Source organism: Mandrillus leucophaeus, unplaced genomic scaffold (assembly GCF_000951045.1).
Source record: "Mandrillus leucophaeus isolate KB7577 unplaced genomic scaffold, Mleu.le_1.0 Scaffold329, whole genome shotgun sequence".
Lineage (NCBI taxonomy): Eukaryota > Metazoa > Chordata > Mammalia > Primates > Cercopithecidae > Mandrillus > Mandrillus leucophaeus.
Genome location: NW_012103465.1, coordinates 3,647,470 through 3,665,625, shown reverse-complemented (window position 1 = coordinate 3,665,625; position 18,156 = coordinate 3,647,470). Strand labels below are relative to the sequence as shown.

General features: G+C 38.8%; 1 pseudogene across 1 annotated transcript in view; it reads left to right on the top strand.

Moving 5' to 3' along the window:
* Window positions 1–18,156, top strand: part of LOC105545461 — a 23,386-nt pseudogene extending 5,230 nt beyond the window's left edge. Inside the window, exon 2 of the transcript XR_001006925.1 lies at window positions 15,878–18,156. The product of XR_001006925.1 is annotated as an ADP-ribosylation factor-like protein 6-interacting protein 1 pseudogene (transcript). The remainder of the gene's footprint in view (window positions 1–15,877) is intronic.

Below are 18,156 nucleotides of genomic sequence, written 5' to 3'. Positions count from 1 at the left end.
TTGGGTGCATATATATTTAGGATAGTTAGCTCTTCTTGGTGAATTGATCCCTTTACCATTATGTAATGGCCTTCTTTGTCTCTTTTGATCTTTGTTGGTTTAAAGTCTGTTTTATCAGAGACAAGGATTGCAACTCTTGCTTTTTTTTTTATTTTTTTGGTTCTATTTCCTTGGTAGATCTTCCTCCATCCCTTTATTTTGAGCCTATGTGCGTCTTTGTACGTGAGATGTATCTCCTGAATACAGCACACCTATGGGTCTTGACTCTTTATCCAATTTGCCAGTCTGTGTCTTTTAGTTGGGGTATTTAGCTCATTTACATTTAAGGTTAATATTGTTATGTTTGAATTTGATCCCATCATTATGAAGTTAGCTGGTTATTTTGCCTGTTAATTAATGCAGTTTCTTCATTCAAATGATAGTCTTTATCATTTGACATGTTTTTGCAGTCGCTAGTACTGGTTGTTCCTTTCCATGTTTAGTGCTTCCTTTGGGAACTCTTGTAAGGCAGGCCTGGTGGTGACAAAATCTCTCAGCATTTGCTTGTCTGTAAAGGATTTTATTTCTCCTTCACTTATGAAGCTTAGCTTGGCTGGATATGAGATTCTGATTGTTGAAAATTCTACCTGATGGTTGAAAATTCTTTTCTTTAAGAATGTTGAATATTGGCCCCACTCTCTTCTGGCGTGTAGGGTTTCTGCCGAGAGATCTGCTGTTAGTCTGATGGGCTTCCCTTTGTGGGAAACCCGACCTTTCTCTCTGGCTGCCCTTAACATTTTTTCCTTCATTTCAACCTTGGTGAATCTGACAATTATGTGTCTTGGGGTTGCTCTTCTCGGGGAGTATCTTTGTGGTGTTTTCTGTATTTCCTGAATTTGAATGTTGGCCTGCCTTGCTAGGTTGGGGAAGTTCTCCTGGATGATATCCTGAAGAGTGTTTTCTAACTTGGTTCCATTCTCCCCGTCACTTTCCAGTACACCAATCAAACATATATTTGTTCTTTTTACATAGTCCCATATTTCTTGGAGGCTTTGTTCATTTCTTTTCACTCTTTTTCTCTAATCTTGTCATCTCACTTTATTTCATTAATTTGATCTTCAATCACTGATACCCTTTCTTCCACTTGATCGAGTCAGCTATTGAAGCTTGTGCATGCATCACGAAGTTCTCGTGCCATGGTTTTCAGCTCCATCAGGTCATTTAAGGTCTTCTCTATACTGTTTATTCTAGTTAGATATTCATCTAACCTTTTTTCAAGGTTTTTAACTTCCTTGGGATGGGTTAGAACTTGCTCCTTTAGCTCGGATAAATTTGTTATTGGCGACCTTCTGAAGCCTACTTCTGTCAACTTGTCAAACTCATTCTCTGTCCAGTTTTGTTCCCTTGCTGCTGAGAAGCTGTGATCCTTTGGAGGATAAGTGGCGGTCTGTTTTTTGGAATTTTCAGCTTTTCTGCACTGGTTTCTCCCTGTCTTTGTGGTTTTATCTACCTTTGGTCTTTGATGTTGGTGACCTACAGATGGGGTGTTGGTGTGGATGTCCTTTTTGTTGATGTTGATGCTATTCCTTTCTGTTTGTTAGTTTTCCTTCTAGCAGTCAGACCCCTCAGCTGCAGGTCTGTTGGAGTTTGCCGGAGGTCCACTCCAGAACCTGTTTGCCTGGGTATCACCAGCGGAGGCTGCAGAACAGCAAATATTGCTGCCTGATTCTTCCTCTGCAAGCTTCATCCCAGAGGGGCACCCACCTGTTTGAAGTGTCTGTCAGCCCCTGCTGGGAGGTGTTTCCAAGTCAGGCTACACAGGGGTCAGGGACCCACTTGAGGAGGCAGTCTGTCCATTTTCAAAGCTCAAATGCCATGCTTAGAGAACCACTGCTCTCTTCAGAGCTGTCGGACAGGGATGTTTAAGTCTGTAGAAGTTGTCTGCTGCCTTTTGTTCTACTATGCCCTGCCCCCAGAGGTGGAATCTACAGAGGCAGGTGGGACTTGTTGAGCTGTGGTGGGCTCCACCCAGTTTGTCCTTCCTAGCCTCTTTGTTTACACTGTGAGCTACTCAAGCCTCAGCAGTGGTGGATGTCCCTCCCTGCATCAAGCTGCAGCATAGCAGGTCGATCACAGACTGCTGTGCCAGTAGTGAACAAGGCTCCACAGGCATGGGACATGTCTAGCAAGGCACGGGAGGGTATCTCCTGGTCTGCAGTTGCTAAGACTGTTGGTAAAGTGTAGTATTTGGTCAGGAGTGTACCGTTTCTCCAGCTACAGTCTGTCATGGCTTCCCTTGGCTAGGAAAGGGAAATCCTCCCCCACTTTGTGCTTCCCGGGTAAGGTGACACCTCACCCTGCTTCAGCTCGCCCTCTGTGGGCTGTACCCACTGTTCAACCAGTCCCAGTGAAATGAACCAGGTACCTCAGGTGGAAATGCAGAAATCACCCGTCTTCTGCATCAATCTCACTGGGAGCTGCAGACTGGAGCTGTTCCTATTGGACCATCTTGGAAGCGACCGGTTTTTTATTTTACATTTTTAATGTCCCTTGCTTATTTCTGTTTTCAATTTTTTCTTGTCAAGATATTTGCCTTCTATTTCAATATTTAGTATTTACTTTAATTCTGATTTATGCTAACCATCATTTCTTCCTAAATTTAAAAAACATTAAGGACTTAATTTTCCTGTCCTCCTTTTACACTTTATAAAAATTTTGAAACTGATTTAAACAAGAACTCTAAAAATAGTATGTCCTGCTGACTCAGATCACTATTTGACATAAATCGGGTGGAGACCTGGGCATTCTCTGTTTGATGCCCTCCCCCATCGTCCCCACCTGGCTCCTCTGTTCCCTGCTCTTCCTTGTCCGTCACTGCCCTATGCTCTGAGTCTGACCCTCCACACTGCATTTCCCAGGCTCCCTCACTCTGGCTTCTGATGGAGATCAGCCAGTGTTGGTACCAGAAGGAGTCTTGAGGGTAGAGAGACAGTGAGTTTGGGTATGTGGTCTGGCTGTGGCAATGGGTTCCTAAGCCACAGATCCTTTTAGGCAGTACCACTTCAGTAGCTCCACCTGTCACTGGATCTGGTTAATACTGTTTCCTTCTTCTCCTTCTAGCCTAAAAGAGTTCATGGTTTCCTGCTACTGTCAGCCCCTGGGTGCCTTTTCATCCCTTGAGGTTACCGTTGACACTACTCAAACAAAATGATGGTATGTTTGTGTTTTTGTTATAAACAATTTTTAAAAATTTAACAGAAACCTGCATTTATAAAGAACACTAAAAATATACATTTAAAGTAATTGTTTATTAAACTGTAACAAGATTTCTAGCAATTTTAGATTGGCTGTTATGCTCCCAAACTTCTTTAGATACATGCCATAATTATAAATTAAATTTTTGGGTCAGACTTTGCTATAACTGTGGTAATTTTAAAAAATCCACACTTGAAATGAGACAAGTGTCTGTTCATTAAAGATGAAAGAACTTTCCAGTGTGTTACATGGATTTTACAACAAAACAGCTACTTTCACAATAGAACTGATGTCCCCTTGACACCGCCTTTGGGAAGGAAAAATTAAAAAAAAATTGATGTCACCTTTCAGGTATAGATATTGCAACCTTAAAGAAGTTATAGAACTCCAACACTTGTCTTCACCTGGAACATAAATTAAGATGATACTGACTTGTGAATACCCATTTTCCTCATATAACAATTAACAAATTTACATCAAACCAAAGTGAATAATGCTGGCTTATTTTATTTATAAGTAGTATGCATGGTTTTTAGATGAAAGGCTTCGCTTAAAAAATATTTTTTGAGATAAAGTCTTCCTGTTCACCTGTGAAGCTTATTTGGTATATTGTAGTCATTTCTAATCTTTCTCTGTGATACAGGCCATAGAACTATCTAGAGGTTAACAATCTTAATTATGAATTCTCTCTATTACTTTATTAAGCTGTCTTGTTTGTTCTTTTGTGTATTTACCTCATTCTGAGTGCCATGCAACACATAATAGTGTTAGACAAAGTTTTAATGTGAACAAATTAATGCAGTTTTCTAGAAAAGAATAATCTAGGGTTTTGTTTCTAGCCTGTCCTATTTTTAAACTTATTGTTGCCTTTCTTATTTCTTTATGTCTTTGATGGACTTCCAATAGTTTCTACGACTTGAGCTTATAGTCCTGTCTTGTGTAGACTGGGTAATGGAACACTAAGCTTGTATACTTGAAAATGACAGCCTTAAATTCCCCTATCAGCCACCTGTCCCCGCAAAATAATAGTAATAATTAAAGCCAGCAATAACAGTTATTTTTCCTTAAAAAATAAAATTTTAAAGTAAAAAAATCTTATTTTATTATTTTTAAGCCAGCTATCTTAAGATCTTATCTGACTTGGTTTCTGGGGTTTTTGAGAGTAAAGTTTCCCAGCACCCCGCTTCTCCTACACTTATCCTTACACTTAGGCATGAATTTGCAAAGCAATGCCTCAGAATGTTTCTGAAAAAATGTGTTGGAATTACATCATATGACTGAATAGCAGTGCAGTTGAATGTGTTGTTTTTTATTTATGTCTTCACATTTGTTTATATTAAGGATAGAACCCCAAAGAGAATGATACTGGTTTACTTATTCAATGCTTATTAAACAATAACAATATGCCAGCCTCTGTACTATTCAATGAGGATACAAAGGTGAAAAGACAGGGTTGCATACTTTTATAATATTTCTGTGTTATGGTGGCTCAAATTATTTCACTCAGTGCTTTTCTTAGAAGAAGAAATATTTGGATGATGTTCACTAAACACACATTTTGTGTTGTCTTTGAATCTATTTGGTAGGTTTATGATGTTAAATTCCTGGTTGGGTTCAGTTCAAGTATATTTACCAAAGACAAATTAGAAATACAGGGACCATCAGGTTAGGGATTTATTTCATTATGGTAATAGGATTATGTCCTTGGAATTGGAATTTATTTTATACTTGCTGTGGTTTTTAAATCATTTTACATGACTTAAATGTCAAATTATAATGTAAAATAATTATTTTCAGTTATGCACCCCAAAATTTGAAGCCACATTTGTTTTGAGGGAATTTTGAATATGAAGACCTCAGAGTATTAGAAGTTACATTGAGTGGGGATTATGCATAATTTTCCTCTCTTGAAAAATCTGTGATTATATATTTTCTTTTTAATGTACATAAGCAAGTAAAAAACACAAGGAGAACTTCAGCTATAGACCCTGCACTTTAGCATTAGTAACTGCTAATCTACCCACAAGTGTCGGTGATTTTTTTTGCACATATTACAATAAAAATTACTACCACCACCTTAAGAGCTGATTGGAATTGCGTATTTTATTTCTTTCTTTCTTTTGAGATGGAATCTTACTCTGTTGCCCAGACTGGAGTGCAATGGTACGATCTTGGCTCACTGCAACCTCTGCCTTCGGGTTCAAGTGATTCTCCTGCCTCAGCCTCCTGAGTAGCCAAGACCACAGACACGTATCACCACACCTGCCTAACTTTTGGTATTTTTAGTGGAGACAAGGTTTAGCCATGTTGGCCAGGCTGGTCTTGAACTCCTGACTTCAAGTCAATCCACCCACCTCAGCCTCCCAAATTGCTGGGATTACAGGCATGAGCCACCGTGCCTGGCCTGCGTATTTTAATTCCATATTTTGCTTATATTTTTAGCATTTAAACATTTGCATATTTAAAGACATTAGTATACTTACAAGTAAGGAAAATTCTATTAGGTTAGATATTTTAAAACCTCTGAAAATTAATCCATTTCTAAATAACAGTTTGTAGCTATGTACCTTTAATAAATATAGCAATTAGAGCTTTCATATTCAAGAACTATCAATTGCAAGGACTGGACACCCTAAAAATGCACAACTCTAAAGAAAAGGTAAAAATCTGCCTATTGAGCCATATAAAAGGGAAGAACAAGTAACCTTTTATAACAGAAGTTATGTAAGGTGAAATAATGATGATGACAAGGATTTTGTTTTCTTTATATATTTTATTAGGAGAAAAACTACTGTAGGAGAGGGAAAATTGCTTCTGTGTACCCTTCTAGATTTTTTGGCTGGTCTATGAATTAAATTGACATTAGACAGATTAAAAGGAGAAAAAACGTTTAATTACTCACATATGCACCTGAGTCCCACCAAAATATGAGAGTCCAGGAAGCAGCTAGATGATTGAGACAGCTAGAGTAAGGAATAGGAATAAGGATTTGGGGGTACTGGGGAGTGGTAGAGACGAATTGTGGGAAGGCGGGAAGAGGAAATGTGTGGTGAATAAAGGTTACCTTGCTATGCAGATAAAAGTCTCTCCGGTGAGAAAAAGTTATCTATGAGTAACTCTCTTTCTGGCAAATATAAATACATATACTAATAAAAATGTCCTTTACAAATGGGACATTATACTTTAAGCAGATAGGGAGGCGAAGTGCTTTTCCTGCATTGACTGGTTCTCAGTTTCTTTTAGCTCAGAATAATAGTGGCATATTTTGGGATGACTTGTTCTGATCCCATCACTACTTGGTGGTAAAATGCTACCCAATGTTATGACATCATGTGGCAGTTTCTTTTAAAAAGTCTTTAGACGTGATATAATTTCCTCAAAGCTTTATGATGTAAAATGAGGCATCTCAGATATGGACTTCTCCAGTGAGAGGATCCCAAAGGCTTTATATCCTCACATGCTATTGTGGGTTGGGGTGCAGTGGAGAAGAAATGCCAGGATGTTTGTAGCTTTATCACATTGAAAACTTAGAGCATCTAATTATTACTCACTTAGAAATCAAATTGTTTTCTGTGGACTTCCTTCTCCAAGGAGATTCAAAGCACTTGCTACAAAAAGGGAAGATTACAGCTTGCTTCTCTGTTTTCCTTCCTCCAGGCAAAACCTTGTGTCACTTGGTTGGCTTAACAGAATTAACTTCTCTCCTTGGATCGCTGGTCATTGTTTTTACGTAGTTCAGTAACTATCAAATACTTTTCATCTGTGATTAAAAGCGTATTGCTTCTGGAGGGTCCCTGGCATGCTATAGTCCTATGACTGGGCAGCAGGTTTCTCACCTTCCTAAATCTGAGCAGCACAGCCCTGCTGGAGGGTAACCCACACCTGATATTTCTCCTTTTGTGGTTGGTGAGTGGTAAGGGTGCAGCTGCTGCCCTATCAGCTTTCCCAGAGTCACAAAGAGAAGCTTACACTTGGAAGGGACCTTATTCATTGTCTGCTCCTGTTTTGCTGTCCATCCACTGATATCCTCATCTACCTGCTCTAGTCCTCAGTGTGGTTCAGGCTTCGCTCTACCCATCCATTTGGATTTGGGCCCCAAGCTACAAAGTTCATATTTGCACAGATCTCAGCTATGTCCTCCTTCAAGTTCTATACCTCCCCATTCTAGTTTTGAAATAAAAGGAAATAAGGAGGAGAAGAAAGTGACCAACGTTCTCAGGGCTGCTTCAAAGCTAGAGATAGAGAAAAGGAACAAGCTCACAAACTCGAGTATGCTGAGCATAGCTGACACCAAGGGCAGCCATTGCTCCCTGTATCTTTATGCTCTGTAAATTCAGAATTGAATTTATGTATTCAATTGTGAATTGAAGTCCAGAATTGAAATAAGCGCCTGGGACAGCTGCTTGCAGTGTTCTTGCTTTCTCCTTTTTCCTTAGCCACAGTGCATTAGTTTAGGCAGATACATTCAAGCCACTGACCATTGCTTGCTTACTTGCTTCCTTCCTTCTTCCCTCTCTCCCCTCTTCCCTCCCTTTTCTTCCTCCTTTTCTCCATTTCTTCCCCCCACCCTCCATCCCTTCTTTCTTTCCTTCCCTCCATCCCTCCTTCCTTCCTGCCTTATTTCCTTCCTTCTTTCAACAAATATTTGATGAACCCCTATCTAAGGTGATTGGGATACAGAATTGAACTCAGTCACTGCTCATATACAGCCTACACATTTAGTAGAAATGACAGACAGTATCTAAAGAAATACAAAGTGTAAATCGAGCTGAGTGCTATGATGAACACTATAGCTGGATGTAGAGGTCAGGGAAGAGCTGCCTTTGGAAAGAAGTATTTGAATAGGAACGTGAATAAAGTGAGGGGAAATCCATGTGCAAGATGAGGGTAGCAATCACACTTACTTCTTTGATCTTACCTGGAAGAAAGTCCATGAGCTCATTTTCTAATGGATTGGTTCAATCTGTTGCCACTAGTAGGAAGCCTACAATTTTGTTTTGTAGCCTTCACATTCATACTTACCACTAAAATATTTGCTTCCAGCATCATAATTTACTTATAAGAGAAAGTAAGATTGGAATTTAAACTTTTGGTTTAAACTGTGATTTTCCAAAATTCTGCTTTAGTAGAAGAATAGTCTTATGTTCACCTTTATTGTTACTGTGAAGTATGAATCACATTGAAATGTGTAATTTTAAGATGAGAATCATGTTGATTCTTCAACTCACTGAAAATGAAGTGCCTAATTTTGATGAGATAAATTGTTCCAGTCTTTGCTGGAGTTGTAGATTTATCCATAGCTGGCTTCCATCTGTTACATTCAGATGATAATGATAAAATGTGTCATTTCTACCCAGTCTTCCAGCACAGACTATTTAGAAGACAGAATTATCTTTCTGCTAGGTTTGTATGCTTCTTAATAAAGTCTTTATTTATTATTTTTAAATGCCCTCTGGGTATAGTCTTTAAATGCATTACTAAAAATAACTTTCCATATGTGAAAATATTTCATTTAAATTATTTTGGTGTTGCCTGGTATGGTGGCTCACGCCTATAATCCCAGCACTTTGGGAGGCTGAGGTGGGTGGATCACCTGAGGTCAGGAGTTCGAGACCAGCCTAGCTCACATGGTGAAATTCTGTTTCTACAAAAAATACAAAAAGTAGCCATTTGTGGTGGTGCACACCTGTCATTCCAGCTGCTTGGGAGGCTGAGGCAGGAGAATCACTTGAACCTAAGAGGTGGAGGTTGCAGTGAGCCAAGATCATGACACTGCACTCCAGCCTGGGTGACAGAGTGACACCCTGTGTCAAAAAATTAAAAAATAAATCATTTTGTTGTTTTCTTGTTAGTGTCCAAAATTCACTGGAGAGATTCTTTCAGAATTGTGAAGTTTAATTAAAAATGTTTGGTGTGCCGGGTGCAGTGGCTCACACCTGTAATCCCAGCACATTGGGAGGCCGAGACTGGTGGATCACCTGAGGTCAGGAGTTTTAGACCAGCCTGGCCCACACAGTGAAACTCCATCTCTACTAAAACTACAAAAATTAGCCGGATGTGGTGGCAGGTGCCTGTAATCCTTACTACTTGGGAGGCTGAGGCAGGAGAATGGCTTGAACCCAGGAGGCAGAGGTTGCAGGGAGCCGAGACTGTGCCACTTCACTCTGGTCTGGGTGACAGAGTGAGACTGTCTTAAAAAAAAGTGTTAACTTAGAGGATGAACCTTAATGCATTTCTTAATGGTATCTGAGCAAACAAAAAATTTAAGTTTAAGAACATCTTTGAAGGTGCTTCTTTCACCTGCTCTTCTATTATTTTCTACTACAGGAATCCATATTTTCTTACTTCATAAAGAATGTTATTCTTATTTCTTAATGAGTCCTGCTCCGTAATTCTGCAAAGTTATTTACACAGAGAGGTGGTCAGAACTACTGTCCAGGATTTCAGTGGCTTCTGAATTGAAGTCCAGAATTGAAATACCAGTAATTCACCGAGTTGCTTGCTTACCAATTATTGTAGATAAATTAACATCATGCCTCAGACTAACGATCCCATAGAGAAGATTCATTTTGTAGTTTCATATATCTATAGCATGTATCAGTAACTTTACCCAAACCCTAATAAAAGTTTGTCAGCTTAATGTATTTGTGCATGAACTTAACTACCACTGGAGAATGGTCAATTTTGTTTATAGCATCCGATATTTGAACTTTTTTGTAAATGAAAAGTTACATTTAAAAAAAAACTTCTCATAAAAATCCTCATGGGAAGTTCCATTCAGTTTATGTTTTCTCCCTCATTCTTCATTTCCCTGCACCTGAGCCGTTCATCTTGTTCTTTCCTCAATGGCTGTGTTAGAAACTGGTAAATATGTCTTGCCTCCTCTGCCTTCCCTGCTCACCCTCAGTTCATCAGGAAGTCATGTAGGCTTCCTGCTTTTGCTTTCCAGGAATTAAAGAAATCTTAGTCACAACATCAAAAAGTCTAGATCATTTGGCCTTTGAAACTTTCACTTCCCAAAGGTTACTTGTAGTGAGTGTGTTTATACTTCCTTAGGAAAGGGATGTGTATGAAACTTTGTGTTAATAATAAAAATAGCAACACTAGATAGAATGCTGGGCTAGGGAGATGGTCATTTCTAGAGATTCACCAACTGAAGGAGAATGTATCTTACTATAAGGTAAGAGGCTTTTCTTCCCAGATCATCAAACCTCTGGATATAGTTTTCAGTGTTCATTTCCATGAGGGCACAGATTTGTATTTGTCTGGCCTTCTTCTTAATGTCAATCTTAAAATCTTTAAAACAGAAATCTGTTCTCTTTGGAATCAACCTAGAAAAAATAGTAGCTCAACTTTAAATCAGCAAATGGTTAAATATTGTTAGAAAGATATTACTTAATGCCTTAAGTTAGCTGGTCCTGTTCCCAGCTCATTTAAAAAAAAAATAGAAACCTCAGAAAATACTACAAACTAGTAAGAGAATTTCTGAATCCGTAAGATTGAAAATGAGCAACACAGCTCATTTTCTTACCAATAACTAAGAAAAAAATTAAGATTGTTAATTCTCTTGTTCTGTGATTCTCTTTGAGAAGGTCCATATCTGTCGCTAAGTAAAAACATTAATGTTAAGAGATCTTACTAAATTATAGACAAAACTTTGAGTGGTATAGTAACAAGAAATTACTGTTAGAATTATTTACACTTACCATACTGGGGTTTTACAGCATCATTTAACTGCTAGAGCTATTTTTTAAAATCTACATATTTCACAGTAACCATAGAAAAAAACCAACAAGAGGTGTAGGAAATAGAAGGCTTTTAAATGTATTTCATATTATTATGAGATGTTCATTTTTCCAACCAGCTATTTCTTGCTATTGTGTACATGGTAGAAGGAACAAAAAAGGGATGATGTTTATCCTGACTTCACTCACTGAGGGAGAAAATAAAAATGGCAGAGTGAAGTCATCTTATTATAATGTTGCAAGTAGTTTTTAAAGTCCAGTAATTTTTGGCTGGGTGCCGTGGCTTATGCCTGTAAATCCCAGTACTTTGGGAGGCCGAGGTGGGCAGATCACCTGAGGTCAGAAGTTTGAGACCAACCTGGCCAACATGGCGAAACCCTGTCTCTACTATTTCTAACTGTGTGTATACACACACACACACACACACACATATACAGTTTTGTTAAATACTGTGAAATTCTCCTCCAAAAGGGTCATATGATTTTGCATTCCCACCAGCCCACTGGCATATATGAGTGTCTCTCCCACACTTCTTCAACAGTGTATTAAGTTGAAAATTTTTGCTATTCTAATGAGTAAGAAATGGTATCTTAGTGTGGTTTTAGTTTGCATTTCTCTTATTATAAGTACAACTGAGCATTTTTTCACGTGTTCACAGACCAATTTATGTCTTTTGCAAGTTACCTAATTTGTGTCTTTTACCCATTTTTCTCTAGAATTTTGGTCTTTTCCTTCTCAATTTTAAAAAGGTCTTTGTATATTAGAACTATCATTTGTATTTGTAATATTTGTGGCAAATACTTTCAATTTAATACCATCTTTTGACTGATTACAATGTATGTGTGCTTTTTTTCTTGTACTAATACCGATTGCTTTACTTATATGGGCTTTAAAATAGAGTGTAATATCTAGTAGGGCCTGTTCTCCCTCAGAGCTCTTCTTTCTCAGTGTAGCCTAGCATTTTTTTTTTTTTTTTAAAGACAAAGTCTCACTCTGTTGCCCAGGCTGGAATGTAGTGGTGCAGTCATAGCTCACTGCAGGCTTAACTTTCTGGGCTCAAGTGATCTATGCTGTTTTTTTTGTTTTGTTTTGTTTTGTTTTGAGATGGAGGCTTGCTGTGCTGCCCAGGCTAGAGTGCCATGGTGCAATCTCAGATCACTGCAACCTCTGCCTCCTGGGTTCAAGCAGTTCTCCTGTTTCAGCCTCCCAGGGTATGTGTGTTCTTAAAGATAAACTGTGTCTTGTGTAAGCTGCACATAGTTGGATCTTGGTTTTTTATCCATTCAGCCACTTTATGTATTTTGATTGGAGAATTTAATCCATTTACGTTCAAAGTAATTATTGATAGGTAAGGACTTACTATTGCCATTTAGTTAATTGTTTTCTGTTTTTTTTATAGATCCTTTGTTTGTTGTTTATCTTTGTGATTTTATGATTTCCTGTGGTGCTAAGTTTTGATTCCTTTCTCTTTATCAACTTTGTATTGAGGTTACTCTTGAGGTTTACATAAAACATCTTATAGTTATAAGACTCTTTTGTGTTGATAGCAACTTAATTTCAATCCCATACAACAACTCTAGACTTTAAACTTCCTCATTTATATTTTTGATTTCACAATTTACATATTTTTAAATTATGTATTTCTAAATTAGTTCAACCATTGTGGAAGACAGTGTGGCAATGCCTCAAGGATCTAGAATCAGAAATACCATTTGACCCAGCAATCTTATTACTGGGTATATACCCAAAGGATTATAAATCATTCTGCTATAAAGACACATACACATGTATGTTTACCATAGCACTATTCACAATAGCAAAGACTTGGAACCAACCCAAATGCCCATCCATGATACTGGATAAAGAAAATGTGGCACATATACACCATGGAATACTATGCAGCCATAAAAAAGGATAAGCTCATGTCCTTTGCAGGGATATGGATGAAGCTGGAAACCGTCATTCTCAGCAAACTAACACAGGAACAGAAAACCAAACCCACATGCTCTCACTCATAAGTGGGAATTGAACAACGAGAACACATGGATACAGGGAGGGGAACATCACATACCAGGGCCTTTCGGGGGGTGAGGGGCTAGAGGGAAGGATAGCATTAGAAGAAATACCTAATGTAGATATCGGGTTGATGGTGCAGCAAACCACCATGGCATGTGTATACTTATGTAACAAACCTGTACGTTCTGCACATGTATCCCAGAACTTAAAGTGTAATAAAAAAAAAAAAAGAAATCACTGAAATGAAAACAATAAAAAAAGAAATAATAAAAAAGAAGAAAGTTCTAAAGATGTTAAATGCACATATATATGCATATATATGTCAATGATAAGTATGTACTTAATAAATACAGATGTACAAATATATACTCAAAAATTACATGTTTCTTAACAAGTTATTATGGTTACTATTTTTTATTCTTTTGACTTTTAACCTTCATACTATAAGATATACATGACTTATAGAGCACCATAATAATGTTAGAATATTTTGGATTTGACTATGCATTTACCTTTACCAGTGAATTTGATACTTTCTTATATCTTCATATTAGTAACTAGTGTCCTTTTATTTCCACTTGAAGACTCCCTTAAGCATTTCTTGTAAGGCAGGTATAGTGGCAATGAATTTCCTCAACTTCTTTTGTTTGTCTGGGGAAGACTTTATTTCTCCTTCATCTCTTAAGGGTACTTTGTTGAGTATGGTATTCTCATTTGAAAATTTTTTTCTTTCAGCACTTCAAATGTATCATCTCATCTGTCCTGACCTGCAGGTTTTCTGCTGAGAAATTTGCTCATCGTCTAATGGGAATCCTCTCATATATGATTTGATGCTGTTCTCTTGCTGCTTTTGAAATTCTCTCTTTGTCTTTGGCTTTTGACAGTTAGTTGTAACACAACTTGGAGAAGACTTATTTGAGATCAATCTGTTTGGGAACTTTGGAGCTTCTTGGATCTGGATGTTCATATCTCTTCCAAAACTTGGGAGGTTTTCAGCAATTATTTCATTATATACACTTTCTGCACATTTATCTCTTCTCCCTGTAGAGCTCCCATAATGCAAAAGTTTGTTTGCTTAATGATATCCCATATGTCCCATTGGCTGTCTTCACACTTTTTGTTTTTTGTTTTTGTTTTTCCTTCTCATTGGGTAATTTCATAAGACCTATCTTCAAATGCAGAGTTTCTTCCTTGTGCTTGATGTAGTCTGCTGTTGAAGCTTTCTATTATATTTTTTATTTATTCACTCAGTAGTTCTTCAGCTTCAAGATTTCTGTTTTGTTCTTTGTTGAATGTCTCATTAAGATGATGAATTGCTTTCCTGATTTTGCTGAATTGTCTATCTGTATTCTCTCAGATCTATCTGAGTTTCCTTAAGATTATTATTTTAAATTCCTTTTCAGGCAACTCATAAACTTCCTTTTCCTTGGGGTCAGTTACTGGCACCTTGTCTTTTATTGGTGTCATGTTTCTTGCTTTTTAATGTTTCTTATGTCCCCGAATTGATGTCTGTGCATCTGGTGGAACAGCACCTCTTCCAAACTTTAGAGAGTGCCTTTAGTAGGGAAAGATTTTGACTCTGGAAGGCATGGCATAGCAATGACCCAGCTAAAGGTTAAGACCCAGAAAAAAGGTACAGCTGCAATTTGGGAAACAGAGCCAATAGGGCACCATTGCAACTTAGGCCCCAGGACACAAGGGACTGCACAGTGGGGATTCTGGACCTGGGGATAGTGGGACATGGCAGTATCCCAGATTCTGTGAAGCCACGTGAGACAGCAGCAAGGACCGTGGAATAGCAGAGGGCAGATGTCACTTGGGGCCTGGAAGGAAGGGAGTAGTGCAGCAATGATTCCATTCCTTGGGGATGGGGGTATCTCAGCAGCTCACACTCTAATGGACTAGTCCAGTTCCAGGAAAGCAGGGTACTACAATTATTCAACGTGTAGGGTAAGGTGACCCAGCTCAGTCAGTGCTCTGTTTATCTAAGACATAAAATACTATGCCATCTCATCCCTGAGATGTGCAACTGATTTGGCTTGGCCATGACACTGATTTCCTGGAGGCAAGGTGCTGCTTCCATTCAGGAATGGGGGTGCACCCAGGAATGGGGGTGCATGACTGCTCTGAGCAGCCAAGTAACCAATTCTTTAGGAGGCTGAGTGCCATTTCAGCTCAATCCTTAATGGGGCAGGGCCAAAAGCAACTTGGAGGGGTGGGTGGAGCATCTCCATTGCAGCTTGGCCCCAAGAAATAGGATGGAGCAGCAGCTCAGCTTGTGGATGGTGCGCAACCATGTGGAGGCGGTTCAACAGCAACAAAGCTGGAGGAATGGAAGGGTACTGTGGCTACCTACCCCCAAAACAGGACACATTCCAACAGTGTTTCTGATTTCAAATGCAGTAGCCACGTGGGCCACTGTAGTGAGTATTGTCTCCTCCTCTGTGGGGAGTGTAGCTGTATGGATTCTAAGGAGTTCCCTCAGCTGGGCTTAGTGCCTGTGAGAACTACAGGCCTCCCCAGAGGTGAGGACTGTAGGTGCCTAAGGTGGTAATGGGGGCTGCTGTGGTCCTCTTCCTTACCTTTTCCCTGCAAGAAGAATTTTCTCCTGCTTCCAACTGATCCTGATGTGGGGATAGGGTGGTGGAGGTGAGGTATTTCCTTCTGTTGTCTATGTGGCCACCCTGGGTTTCTGCACATTGCAGAGTTTCTAATACACCTTTAATGTATTCTAACATTCTCCTTTAGTTATTTTCATCAAAATGTAGTTGGTTACTTATTGTTTTGGCTATCTTTGGGAGGGATGTGGTGAGTATTGGGAGCTTCTAGTTAGGTTATCTTACTGATGTCATAAAATAGTGGATTTCAAATGCTTTCACCAGGTGGTCTCTGTGCGGGTGTCAGTTGGAGGTCTCACTGGGCAGGTGGCCTGCGCTCACAGAGGCGGCATCCCGGAGATGGTGGCAGAGGGAGATAATCGCAGCACCAACCTGCTGGCTGCAGAGACTGCAAGTCTGGAAGAACAGCTGCAAGGATGGGGAGAAGTGATGCTGATGGCTGATAAAGTCCTCCGATGGGAAAGAGCCTGGTTTCCACCCGCCATCATCTGTGTGGTTTCTTTGGTGTTTCTGATTATCTACTATCTAGATCCATCTGTTCTGTCCGGCGTTTCCTGTTTTGTTATGTTTTTGTACTTGGCTGATTACCTTGTTCCCATTGTAGCACCTAGAATTTTTGGCTCCAATAAATGGACCACTGAACAACAGCAAAAATTCCATGACATTTGCAGCAATTTAGTAAAAACTCGACGCAGAACTGTGGGTTGGTGGAAATGCCTCTTCACACTAAAGGAAGAAAAACCTAAGATGTACTTCATGACCATGATCGTTTCTCTTGCTACGGTTGCTTGGGTGGACAACAAGTCCACAATCTGCTTCTCACTTACCTGATAGTGACTTCCTTACTATTGCTTCCTGGACTAAACCAACATGGAATCATTTTGAAGTACATTGGAATGGCCAAGAGGGTGATAAACAAACTTCTTGAACAAAAAGAAAAGAAAAATGAATGATTCATCTGCTTTAATCAGTGTGATTAGTGGAGCATTGCCCCGGAACGGTTTCTGCTGTACTATCTGGATACCAAAATGTTACGGAAGTAGCTCTTTGCTCTCCCTCACTCTGCCCTTAGTTAATAGAAATTCAGACTCGCCAAGTAAGACTTTGTGCATAGTGTCTTCATGTCACATATAGTTGAGTGCGTTCTTAGCAGTTGGCTTCATGGACAACCCTTAGTGTATGTGATTTGTTTTGATTTTTCTTACCCAGTGTTAATTGAATTCTTGCTTTTAGACAACTTCCTTTTTGTAGTGGTGAACCTTGCCCTTTAGTACAGTTCAAGTGAATCTGGATAATTGTTCATCTTTGCTTTAGCTTAGATACCATGTAGTGGTCTGTGGCTACAGGAAACTGGTTCTACTGTCTGCTTCCACAGTTTGCTTAAAAAACTATCTGACTTCACGAATATAGAGACCAAGTTTACCGCTTCTGATGAAGAGACCAATTAAGATTCATTCCTCATTCTGTTTGTTTCCGGTGGGAGAAGAGTCCCCATGAAAAAAATGAAACTGATTCCATGCGCTAGTACGTGTAGGCTTCTCCCTTGTGCAAAGCTTAGCAATTTGTAGGAAACTTTGATTTTTTGTCCAAAAAAGGAATGTCTAACAGGCTTTTGTCCCCTTGCACTTAGACTCAAAGTTAGTAAATCCTTAAAGGCTTTTTAATAGCAGACTTCCGAAAGATTGCATTTAGGATTTCTAGGCTACTTTTAATTTCAGATTTTCAGCTGACTTTAGCTATAGTATACAGTAGATTAAGACTCATATCTATGACTTTCACTCTAAGACCAGCAAAAAGACAGCAGTCTTCTATGTTTAGTCAAGATTCATTTCAGTAGAAGATAATCTTATCTAATTGTTGAGACCAGAATAAGCCTTTTAAGGTAAACCTCAAAATTCTCATTTTATGGTAATACTGGCCCTTTTAGTTCCCTAGGTTTGACATGGGAGATAGTGACTACACTGGTGTCTGACTTTTTTCCTAGAGATTCCTCCCTGAAAAATACAAGGGCTGTTGGTGAGAACAGACTTGAGGTGATGATAATTGGCCTCTGGTCGACAAAGATTTCATAACTCCTTGGAAAGCTTCTTATTATCATTCTTAACTTCTTGGTAGCTAGAAATTTAGAGTAGTTGAAATCTGTAGGAATGAACTTCTGAGGGCCAAAACACGTGACTGACTTGGGAACAATTCTTAAACTGATTAACTAGTTGTAATATAGTTTTGTGAATTTATTGCACTGATGTTGTACCTTGTGGTATATCTGTCCCTATTAAATAAGTGTTGTTTTCTCCTCTTTAATATTACTGTAAATAGTGGTGACCATTGTAGCATATGTTTGATTATTTTCTTTTAATATTTCATAAGAAAACTACCTTAATTTTACCTTACTTTCATTGTAAATAAGCCTGTCTTCCTATCTGGATTTTTTGTGTGTGTGTGTACGTGTTCTACTGATTAACTACTTTTGCGATTTTAATCCTGTATTGCTTCTTCTACTTTGTTTTGTGTAAAAGGGGAAAAAATAAAAAAAGCTGGAATCT